Genomic DNA, 12,518 nt, shown 5'->3' with positions numbered 1-12,518 from the left:
AGCCGCAGGAGTTCTGTGTACCAAAATTGCCGAGGCCACGCTGGTGCAATGAGGATCATCTTGCATGGTTCCGCCTTCATTTTCCTGAGTACTCGAGGAATGAGGGGAATTGGAGGAAAAGCGTAAAAGAATGCGCTGTACCAGGCCATCGAAAGGGCGTTCCCCAGGGATCCCTGATGGTGAACTTTGCTTGCGTAAAACCGGCATTTGGCGTTCACCGGAGAGGCAAAAAGGTCGATGGTTGGTGTCCCCCAAACCGAGAAAACACTCTCCAGAATGGACTGATTCAATTCCCATTCGTGAGTCACCTCTGTCTGGCGACTCAGGGCATCCGCCTTGACATTGAGCGAGCCTGCCAGGTGTTCGGCTCTCAGACTGATGCTGTGAAGAATCGCATAATCCCAGATTCTCTGAGCGTCTGTGGACAGAGTTTGCGACCTCGTTCTCCCTTGCTTGTTGACGTAGTGCATGGCCGTCGTATTGTCCGTCCGTACCAGCGCTGTATGGTTGCGAACTCTGGTAAGGAAAGCTTGCAAAGCCAACCGAATGGCCGTCAGCTCCAAAAAATTGATATGGCACTGGCGCTGCTCTGGACTCCAGTGCCCGCTGACTTGAAGCTCTCGGAGCACTGCTCCCCAGCCTTCCAAAGAGGCATCCGTGGTCATGATCAGGGGGGATGGTGAAATTCTGAACGTCAGACCTTGTGCGATATTGTCTTGTACTAGCCACCATTCGCATGTCCTTCTCATTGCTGATGTCACCAACACCTTGTCGTTGAATGATCCCTCTGCTTGGCACCATTGTTTGTCTAGTTCTTCCTGCAGAGGACGCATTCGCAGCCTGCAATGCGGTATTAATGGAATGCAGGATGACATCGACCCGAGAAGAGACTTGTTTTGACGGACTGAAAGGCATTTCTTGTGGAACAGTTGGCGAGCTGATGCGATCAACTTCTGTTGACGTTCTTCCGAAGGACGAGCTGTGCATCGCGTGGTGTCCAAATTGGCCCCAAGGAACCGTGTGGCTCTGGAGGGCTGTAGAACTGACTTGTGTTCGTTTAGCTGAAGGCCCAGGTGACTGAACAACTGAATGCAAGTCGAAACAGCTTGAGAGGTTTCCCTGAAAGATGGGGCCTTGACGAGCCAGTCGTCCAAGTAAGGGAAAACCTCCAGGGATTGTTTTCGTAGAAAAGCTGCTACTGGTGCCAACACTTTGGTGAATACCCGAGGTGCAGACCAAAGGCCAAACGGAAGCACCTTGAATTGGAAATGGCTCTTGCCCACTGTGAAGCGCAGATATTGCCTGTGAGCTGGGTGAATCGGTATGTGGAAATACGCATCTTCTAAATCCAGAGACGCCAAATAGTCGCCCGAGTTCAAAAGAGGAAGAATTTCTTGGAGAGTGCCCATCCTGAAAGAGAGTTTGATGAGATAAGTGTTGAGCTCTCGTAGGTCTAGTATGGGGCGCCAAGTCTCTGCCGTCTTCCGCACCAGGAAGAACCTGGAATAAAAACCTCTGCCCCTCTGAGAGAGAGGTACCGGTTCTATTGCCCCCTTGAGGAACAATTGATGGGCTTTGAGATGGAGCAGCCCCAGATGTTTTGTGCGGATGGCGCCCGGAGCTCTTGTTGGAGGAAGATCTTGGAACACCAACGTATGGCCACTCTGTACAATATTCAGGACCCACTGGTCCGATGTTATACACTTCCAGCTGTTCAGACAAAATGATATCCTGCCCCCCACTGATGTGACTGGGAGGGTAGGAACAGTAGGTAGAGCCAGGAGGCCGCTATTGCCGCTTGGCGTTGTCACGTCCCTGCCGGTTCTGACGCCCTCGCGGAGGTTGACGAGAGTAAGACGCCGATTGTCCCAGCCGTTGATTTGAGTATTGGGTCTTATAAGACTACGAAGATTGAGAGGAATATCTCTGTTGGGTGTTGCCTCTATACGAAGAGAAACCTCTGCCACGAGCGCCTTTAAATGGGACCTTACGGTAGTTGAGTGATCCCAAAGACTTCGCCGTGTCTGTATCCTTTTTTATATTTTGCAGGGCATCGTCAACATGCTTACCGAAAACCATTTCTCCATCAAATGGGAGATCCAGGATCTTATTTTGGACCTCCTGACGAAACCAGGTGGCTCTTAACCAGCCCTGGCGACGTAGCACCGCTGACCATGCTAAGGCCCGAAAAGCTGTGGAAGCTATATCCATAGCACAGTCGATAACTTCAGAGGAGGATTTCTCTCCTTCCATCAGCACTCTCTTGGCCTCATCCCTTGTGGAGTCTGGAAGTTGTTCCACAAACGGTTCCATGTCACACCACATCTGGCGATCGTATCTGCCTAGAATGGCGAGAGCATTTGCTGCTCTAACAAGCAAGCTGGCCATGGAAGAAAACCTCTTCCCCACTTTATCCAGGCGCCTACCGTCCTTGTCCGGAGGCGTAGTCAAAGGCGTTGACGGGTTGTTGGACTTGCTTTGGGCGGCCTGTGAGATCACCGAATCAATCTTCGGCTGTCCAAGAAGACAAGCTGGACTGCCTTCTGGGGCCTTAACTTCTTTTCCAGTCTGGGGAGAACCGGAATAACAGTGGCTGGATTTTGCATGATCTTCATACCTTCCTCCCACACATGTTCAATTATGGGAATGGACTTGACAGATCTTCTGTATTGTTCCTTGAAGTCATAGAGGAAACATTCAGACTCTTCTCTCGTAATCGGCAGTCCAAACCTCTTTGACGCTCTCTCCAGCAGGTTATGGAACCCCCCTATATCAACTGGAGGGGAGATAGAAGTATCACGACCAGTGGCGTCTGGATCTTGTAGCCCACTGTCACCCTGATCCAAATCTGGGTCCTGCAATAGATCAGTCAAGGGATCCACCTGTACAGCCTCATCGTCCGAAGAGGTGTCCTGCTGGACAGGATTGGCTGGTTCGGGATCCGGTGTCCGGGAAAGGACCATAGGTATTACCGGTGGTGGCGTGGGGGGCACCACTGGCGAAGGAGGCAGACCGATAACTGGCTGTGCTTGTAACAACACCTGAGGTGGAGGTTGCGCAGACTGCTGTGAAGGTTCCGAAGGATCTGCAGCATCAGCTGTAGATCAGAGATTAAAGATGCAGGCATGGCCACCATGTCCTGCCCTAAACCAGGCAGACGTCGCTCTTGTGGAACATAGTGATGCAACTGTTGGCCACCTGTATGCTCGTAATATTCCTCCGTGTCCGTATCCTGCAATTTTACATTCAAGTCTGAGGGACTGTAGGCATCCCCATAATGGCCACTCTCATCCTCCTCCGACTCATCATCCAGAAGCATTGTCGGTGGACGCGACGAAACACGTCGCGGAGACGTCATTTCCGGTGTAATTTTCATCTTCTGCAGTGGAAAATGCATCTTTTGACCCGTCGACGGTCTTGTCGACGGAGCCATCGTCGATGGTATTATCGATGGAATCGTCGACGGTACAGCGGCCTTTGTCGACGAAATCTTGGTCGTCGACGGAATGATCGTCGACGGTTTCGTAGACGAACTCGTCGTCATCACCAGCAGCGTCGACAGCACCTTACCGGAGCTCATCGTCGTGGAAGAAGCTATCGTCAACGATCCGGGAACCTTGAATGACGACTAAGTCATCGACGTGGAGATCGCTACCGACGACGAGCCCGTCGACGGAGCCAAGGAAACAGCGGGAATTTTCACAGAAGCAATCGTCGTCGACGTACCTGATGTTTTCGTCGTCGACCAACGCTGTTTTTTCTCTGGCCCGGTTCCTGGAGTGACAGAAGAGCATTTGTCACCGGTTTTTTCCTTTTTGGACGGAGGAGAAGTGATTGTAACCTCCTTTATGTCCTTTGAGGCTGTAACCAGTCCAGCAGCCTGTCTCTGCCTCTCCTTTTCACTTCTGTGAGGAGATTGAAGGGGACCAGCCCTCTCAGACCTGTCAGAGATCTTATGAGGGGCCTTAAGAGGGGGCTCAGCTGAAGAAGAACCAGGGGGAGACCTACCCCTCTTCCTGGATCTGTGAGAGGACGCTAGAGATGTTGAATCCTCTTCATCTGATGAGAGCACCTCCTTCCGAGTCTTCATCTTTTGAAGCCAGGTCAAAATCCGACCCTCTCTGTCACGAAGTGTCTTGGTAGAGAAGGTTCTACAAATGTTGCAGTCTGTGGCCTTCTGGTCCGGGTATAAGCAATAAATACAGTTGTCATGCTTATCTTCCACGAAAAGTCGTTTTTTCCCACAAGAGGCACAGGACCTGAATAAGGCCTTCTTCTCCTTGTCAGACATGTCTTGATTTCAGTAGAAAAATTGAAAAAATAACCAGTAATATTGAGAAAACTGAGCAGAGCTCAGTGGAGACTCCCTAGCACAACGTGCGGTAGAAAAATCTGAGGCTCTGAGCTCTCTCAGGAAGGTTCTATGGGGTGAGGCTACTCGGATTGGTCCTGGCAAAAGTTTGGTCTCTTTTACAAAAAGAGGGTGATAGGATACAAAATGAGATGAGGCCTAGGCCTATGTTTCTCTTTTGTTTCTATGGTTGTGATACTACCGAGGCTCCCATTCCGACGACTGGGAATGATACAAAGCATGGGAATCTATGAAAATTCCAATACTGGGGCAAATGTTTTTTTCTGGTAGATGACCATCCAATATACGATCTACAAGGGGGGAGGCCTCGGGGAGGGCGTCTCCCGGCAGGACATGAGATAGAAGAGCATACCTGACCTGCAGGTAGCGGAAGTGCTCTTTGTCATGAAGGTGGTGACTCCGCTGAAGTGCCTCGAAGGTCAGTACTTCCCCCCCCTCCCCCAGACATCCTTTATCTGACCAATTCCAATCAACTCCCACTTGTCAAAGCCCTTGATGGTCCACAGATTGCCCAATTTGGCGGAGCCAAAGAGAGGGGTCGCGAGAGTCAATCTCCCTTCCCATCCCAGATTCTTATTAGCCGCATGCCAAACCCTTACTGCATGTGAGGTGGGACCCGCGACAGAAAACCGCCCCGGCCGATTATACAGGGCCCGACGGAAATCACCCCCGGGGGACTGACTACGATCCATAGCATATCCAGGGTCTCCCGGCAGGCCGTTGACTATCTGATTAATAGCTGCCAACTGGGAGGCCCAATAATATTTCTTCAAATTGGGGAGCCCAATACCACCATCATACCAGGCCACGGTGAGTTTGGTATAGGCAATGCGGGGTCTACCATCCCAGAGGAGCAGCCTCTGGAGCGCCTCAACCTCCTTGAAATACTTAGCAGGCACTGGGTCCATAGCATTTTGGAGAACAAAAAAAAATCGCGGAAGAGCCAACATTTTAAAGAGTACCGCTCTGCCCAGAAGTGACAAGGGCAATGCCCTCCAACGCTCAACATCAGTGCGCAGTCTAACCAACGGCGGCAGCAAATTCTCAACATACCTCGTCTTGGCGTCCAAAGCAATGTAGATTCCCAGATAGATAAAACCCTTAGTAGCAATTTGGAGAGGGCAGTTCTGCGGGACCACCAGCGGATCCCCGGACAGTACCAACAATATGGGCTTAGCCCAATTAATAGCAAAGCCTGAGAATTCACCAAACACTCTGAGGATGTCAAGAAAAACATCTAGCGAGGACCTAGGTGAGGTGAGATAGAGAAGCACATCATCAGCATAAAGAGAGATCTTATCTTCCCAATCAGGGGGCCACCGCAGCCCACGTACCGTCCTGTCCCATCTAATCCAAGCCGCCATAGTAACAGTTTTAACACTCACATACAGCATTAGGGACTTGAAAGGTAACTAGCCAACTTCTTCCACTGTGCAGAAACACATGTTGCTTCGTTTTTAGCACTTTTGATCCGTCTAAGCTAGAAACAAATTTTTGTTTCTTGAAATCTGCAAATAATGCAGCTGATGTTCCATTATGTGGAAAACACAACGACTGCAGAATCGCATAATTCCAGTGGTCATGCCTAAAGTGAAGCATAGTACTTTACTTGTCAGCAGTAAGAAAAGCTATATCCATTCTACAATGCAATAATAAAGCCTTTACTCCTACAAGGGTGGTTGTGGGCGGATACAAGCTTCTGTACTTTTTGGTTCTTGTTCGATTCCTGTTGCTTTTTTTTTAGGGCTTCACACCTGGCTGTCCTAAAAAGGGTGTTTTTATATGCATTATTGCGTTGCTTTTGTGTCTTTAAAGGCCCTCAAATAGGATGGCACCTACGTTACACCCAGTCTCTCACTAGCACCCCAGTCATATGTGTATGGGAAGGGTTCCACCTTCCCTCTGTTCTTATTTGTGTAAAGATGAGCAGAAATCCGTTTGAAGAATAGGTTATCGGAAAAATACTAACTCCCTAGTAGAATCAAATGGAGAAAAAAAAACTCCTTGAGTTCTGGACACTGCCAGATCTAAAGCTAGTGGCCCAAGCCCAGGAGCTGGTTTAATCAGCTGTTTAGCACTCTTTAAATCAGATAGTTGGTTTGCCTCATTCCTCCCCTTGGGGGTACACAAAATTCAGCAGTGTTCTTAGAGAGTTTGGGGCAAGTCGAAAGGAAATGATTTAGAACTGTTGAGATAAGAGGGGAATATGGTATGTCTGGACAGGTAGAGAAACGCAGAAAGAGATTGTCAACGAACATTTCAAGTTGTGATCTAGGACCCAATCAGAATAAATGGTAAGATGGCCTGAGTGCTTTAGTGCCTAAAAGAGTCGGTGACAGGCCGCATGCACAAAAATCTCATATGCTACAGTCTGCTGTAATCAGAGCAGAGTGAGTCCCACAGAAGGACGGTCCCCAGCAATATCATTTGTGCACAAAGGGGAAGACGGTTGGTTGGGGTCCTACGAGACGAAATCTCCCTTTTCGATTGTTCGAACCTCAGTTGGGTAAGGAAAACAGAGATTTGTTACTGAAAGTGTAGTCTAGAGGGTTTCGCCGACAATCAGATACTTCGGCTGTGCCATATACAATAATTCTGATGGCAACCAAAGTGTCATAAGAAACAAAAGAAAACCTGGTGGGACAATGTAGAACCACCTTCAGTGTCATTTGCGCTACACACACAACTTTCCATAGGGCGAGGCTTGAACTGCTTTAGATCAAACTGACAAATTATTTCCCATCGCACAAACTACTAATCAACTGAACAAAAGGCACAGATCACATTTGTTCTAAATATCATGCAAATCCCATTGTTTGGGGAAACACAAGAGCCATCACTGATCAGCTAACCCGTATGGGCGCACTCAGTCTCAAGAGCAACACAAGTAACTAACAATCTATGAACACCAAATAACCCTACACGACTCCCACTCAAAATGCAGAACTGCAAAATACAAACCTACTTTTTGGGTCAGTTTCTTCTCTTTCTGACTGTGTACATGAAACATCAGTAAATACTGATAAGAGGGCATGGTGGTTGCAAGGGATGATCCTATACAGGACGAGATTAGGTGATGGATTTAAGAGTACCAATAACATATGCATAGCTTGTGCGTCACAGGGCCCCTTCTTAAATACTAATATAACAATACCTCTGCATAAGAGAATCCGTTTCTTCACCACGGGGTTAGCAATCTCTGCCTGGAGTCTAGAGTTAGCATTTAAGATGTTTACAGAAAGCAACGGGCCTAGCCTTAGTGGTTGTTTTTCAGGTTATGTCAAACAGTCTTGACCACTGCAGCACGAGAATAAAATTGTGAAAGCGAAGCAATAACTTTCTGGGATGAATGAAATATTCCAACAAGCATGCAACGACTGAGATGCTACTTAGCCAGGGTGGGACCTACAGCAAGTGAAGACCTTGATGAGTTGAATAAAACAGACACGTTTCATACAGGCAAAACGTCAGTACGTTCCATCCAGCCATAAAGTAGAAAATGCTTTAAACCTTAAATCATAAATTAGAAAACAGTCTGTTAAAAATCCAAATATGATATGTAGCTCGTCAGACAACAAAACAACTCCCCTGTGGTATATTTCGCATAGACTTCAAGTTCTTCATCACATATGACATTGGTCAAGAATCATAACCTACCTCCCCCCTAATAGTATTCTTGATCAACAGGGCCTGTACATCGCCAAATCTGCTATTAAGTAAATGCCAATAAGGAGGTGACTACCTCTTTGTCCAGAAAGTCATGGGTTCAAAGAGATTCTATGGAAAAACATTCAAACCTCGCAACTATTTGATCAATCAAGGTTTCTTTCCTGATGAAAGATCAGTGTGGATTACTTTTGTAGATCTCAAAGGCACAATACGAGTTTTACATTAAGTATATGGGGTAGCCAAATGGCCAAAGATGAACCAACCAAACAAATATTATTATGGAAGTAATCTAGGAGAGCGGACTTTCCTCTCTAGAGGTCAAAGAGAGGCTGGGTTTCTCTATCCATTCATCCTTGCTAGAGAATGAAGTCTACATTTGAAAGAATAATTGCAAGCACGAATGTAAGACTCAAATGGTTACATATAGCTTGTTCCACAAACAAGCACTTTGGGCCTATGGATTCGAGGGACGTGCCAAACACCCTAATCATAAACCAGTTTCTCCAGGTTCAGAAATTGCCATTTTACTCCCTTCACTAGTCCAAGAGCAAAATTCTGCTGAGCCACGATGGCAAGGTAAGAATCTCGCTCAAAGAGAGCATGTTTCATCTTGCATTTCACACCATATGAGACAAATGAGTGAGAAGACAAGCAGGGAGTTCCCGGCCACATGAGAGGATGTCTATAAGGTACTTTGCTTATTCCTGGAAAAAGGCAGGAGCAAAGTAGGATTTCTTGATGCCTGTTAAATTCCTCTAAGAATGCAGATTTTGAACAAAGACTCCTGTGCTTCCTTGACTTGTCGCAGACAGTAGTGGCCGGGCAAACAAGAACCGCGTTCATTTGAGGTTGGAGATGGCGTCAGACACAAATGAGTGACAGACTATCTGAATTACTTTGATAAAAGAATGAAATAGGTTCATCAGCTGAAGTTTAGAAGCTTGCATATATGTTTTCACATGCTGTATATAATTCCGCCATCTAGTGGTTGGGTTTGGAATAGTATCTTGTTTTTCTCAAAATTAAAATTGTAATGGATCAGATGCATGTTTAGAATAAGACAAGTAAATCAAAATCCTATAAAGCCCTAGCCTTGATGCCAGCCTCAGTTTGTATTTTTCCCCTGCACCAACATATTTGGTAGACATACATGTTTCATTCTCCTAATAACAAGCTTTGTGAAGAAGCTTATGCCTAAATGTCTCCTTACGGGTAAGGCGGGGAGAGACGTTGGGAAAACTGTGCGAATTCGTAACTGACATAAGACACAAGCCTAAAAAGAATGGTTACTGGTAAGAAACACTTTTTGAGTGTATAAAATATTGTGTATCAGCTACATAGTACAGTTCCACTTGTTTAAGTGGAGAAGGGATGTATTGTAATTGCATTTATATAGCGCTTACTACCCTTGACGAGGCGTCAGTAGCAAAGTTGCTGTGTATTGCCTAACCTATTAGTGCAAGAGAAAGAAAAGCTGTTTATTTGCTAGTTTCACATGGTTGAGTACGATCTATGTGGTAATAGCAGGCTTAGTAAAAGCATCATCTGTGTATGCAGTAAAAAGGTACATCTTTTAGTTTCATGCTTTTCTTTAAACCGTTTCTTAGTGTCCCTTTACCATTACATTTGTACAGTGATTTCCAATTAGTGACGGTGGGTTTGAAAGAATGGTATTCGTTTCACAGTAAGGCTAATCTGAAAAAGAACACAATCTTGGCAACAATTTGAGGTAGGTTCCTAGGCAAAACCTTTCCTGGTGCATGAATAGAAGGTATTCATCGATTATATTAAATTTTTTTTTTAAAAACACATAATTCAGGACCCACCAGGTAGAGCTACATTTAGATCCCCCATTAGCAAGGATAGGGTTTTCGAGCACAACATTCTCTTATGTGTTAAATAAAGTCAAACAACAAAGTCTGTTCTCGTTTTCTCAGATGAACGAGAAATGTTGCTAAATGTACCTTCACTCAAGTGTATGCTAAAGAATATTCTATCAGTGAAGTACGTCTTTTAAAACACCATCATTTTAGGATAACTGTAGACTTTAAAAACGCGAAATTAAAGCATACTTGTATAACAGTCTAATAGAAAAGGCTCAGCAAATAAAAATCATGAAACCGTGCTTCCACTTTGCAATTTATTATAATTTTGTTGTAAAATCTGGCTGCTTTAGGTCCATCCATACATACCTTTTCATGTTCTAGGAAATGTAAATATAATATTCCTACTCCCATCCCAGCTTTATTTTTTCCAGAATTAAGTTTGCCTGCCTCAGATGTTAGATTTAGGCTCCTCAAGCCAATCTCCCTGCTCCCATTCCCAGTGAAGGTACTGGAAAAGATCAACAATCAGCTCATGACACACCTGGAGCAGAACCAGCTACTCGACGCCTTCCAATCCGGATTCCCCAGCAATTACAGCACCGAAACCGCCCTGATCGCAGCCGACGACATCTAAACCCGCTTAGACGAGGAGAAACAGCAGGTTTGATCCTCCTCGACCTCTTCGCAGCCTTTGACACCGAATCCCACCACACATTGATTGAAAGACTCCACCACATCGGCATCCAAGTGAACATGCTCAGATGGATGCCCAGAGGATATACCTCTCACCTCTGAACCCAAGGAGACCACCTGAGGTGTCCCCCAAGGCTCATCTCTCAGCTCCGCACTTTTCAATGCATATATGACCCCGCTGGCCAACATCGTCGGACCCCGCGGTATCAACATAATTTCCTACGCAGATGACACCCAACTCATCCTCTCACTCACCGACGACCCAAACACCACCATAACCATCTTCCACAGATGCATGACCAATATCACTGACTGGATAAAGAACAACTGCCTGCAGCTGAACACAGACAAGACAGAAGTACTGATCTTTGGCAACAGAAGAAACACATGGAACAGCTCCTGGTGGCCATCAGGGTGAACAACACTTACAACGCAACTTTTACATCGCATAGCCTTTACAACGCAACCATTACAACGCAAACTATTACAACTCATTGCTCTGGGGGGCGCTCTAGGATAGGGAATAGGTTAATTTACTATCCAATAACCTTCCCTAGTGTCCACGGGGACTGGAGTTGGAATAGTAAATTAAACTATTCACTATCCAGCGCCCAAAAGCACTATGCGTTGTAATGGACTGCGTTGTAATACTTACGTTGTAGAGGCATGCGATGTAAATGCATGCGTTGTAACGTCATACATCCGGCCATCAGACCTAGGACCCGCACTCACTCCCTCCAACCACACCAGAAACCTCGGTATCATCATTGAAAACAAGCTCAACGTGAAATTACAGGTCAATGCCGTCTTATCCACCTGCTTCCTCACTCTGTGAATGCTATGTAAGATTTTCAAGGGGCTACCCATACACATGAGACACACAGTGACAAACACCCTCATCACCAGCCGACTAGACTATGGCAATGCCCTCTACGCAGGAATCGGCGCACACCTTCTACAGAAACTCCAGACCATACAGAACGCCGCAGCCATACTCATCCTTTGCCTTCCCAGACAAACCCACTTCACACCCCACCTCAGGAAACTCCACTGGCTGCCTGTACAGAAGAGCTCTACACAACCAAGGACCCACCTACATTAACCACCACCTAATCTTTCACCAACCATCGAAAAGACTACGCTAAGCCTCCCTTTCACTTGCCTTTACTCCCCATATCTACTGAAGCAAAAGTGGAGGACGCTCCTTCACCCACATCTCCGCAAAGACCTGGAACAGCCTCCTCATGCCTCTCTGGACCATCACCTCACTTCCAGAATTCCGAATGACCCTCAAGACCTGGCTTTTCGAATAAGCATCCGGGGCCTGCAAGCACCTGGATACTCTATCGGGTAAATTATCCTCGCTTTATAAATCCTGGTTGATTGATCAATCAAGCCCAAGTAGTTCAGATGTGGACCAGTTCAACAGCTGACTAACAAACACGGACACCCAGGCATACCTGCTGGGCTTTATACCAAAGAAATTGCTGTAATCTGTATCCTAACAGCAGATCAACACTGGGAAGTCCTTAATTCCTTATTTGCCCACGCCCAATGTCAGCTTTAACTCAACTGTGCCAAGACACACATGTTCTGTGCACACAATCATCCATTCGAAAAAAGATGTGCAAGAATTCTGGTATAAATGCTGCAACACAATACTGGGCATTCCACAAGGTGCAACCAACCCCAGACATTTCAAGTGCCGGTCACTGTATCTAAAATTATTATTCCCTGCTACCTGATGCTAATACTTCGACGACTGAAGCCACCAGGATGCTGGCGATTTCGAGAATCCTTTCCTTTTCTGGTACACAGACATCAATATTAGCCCACACTGATTAAGCTTCTGGTACTAGCCTGCTGAGGACGGAAGTATTTAGCAACAAATTTCTAACTAGTTCACCTGAAAACAAAATGACTGAAAAATATCCGGGTCTTGATCCAAAAAAATCTTT

The 12,518-nt window shown here is 46.2% G+C and overlaps 1 protein-coding gene across 2 annotated transcripts in view; it reads right to left on the bottom strand.

The window, feature by feature from the left end:
• Nucleotides 1-12,518, bottom strand: part of AHDC1 (AT-hook DNA binding motif containing 1) — a 363,715-nt gene that overhangs the window by 83,397 nt on the left and 267,800 nt on the right. The window lies entirely within an intron of this gene.

The sequence above is a fragment of the Lissotriton helveticus genome, chromosome 3_1 (assembly GCF_964261635.1).
Source record: "Lissotriton helveticus chromosome 3_1, aLisHel1.1, whole genome shotgun sequence".
NCBI lineage: Eukaryota > Metazoa > Chordata > Amphibia > Caudata > Salamandridae > Lissotriton > Lissotriton helveticus.
The sequence above is the reverse complement of the archived record's forward strand: the minus strand, read 5'-3'. Positions and strand labels throughout refer to the sequence as shown.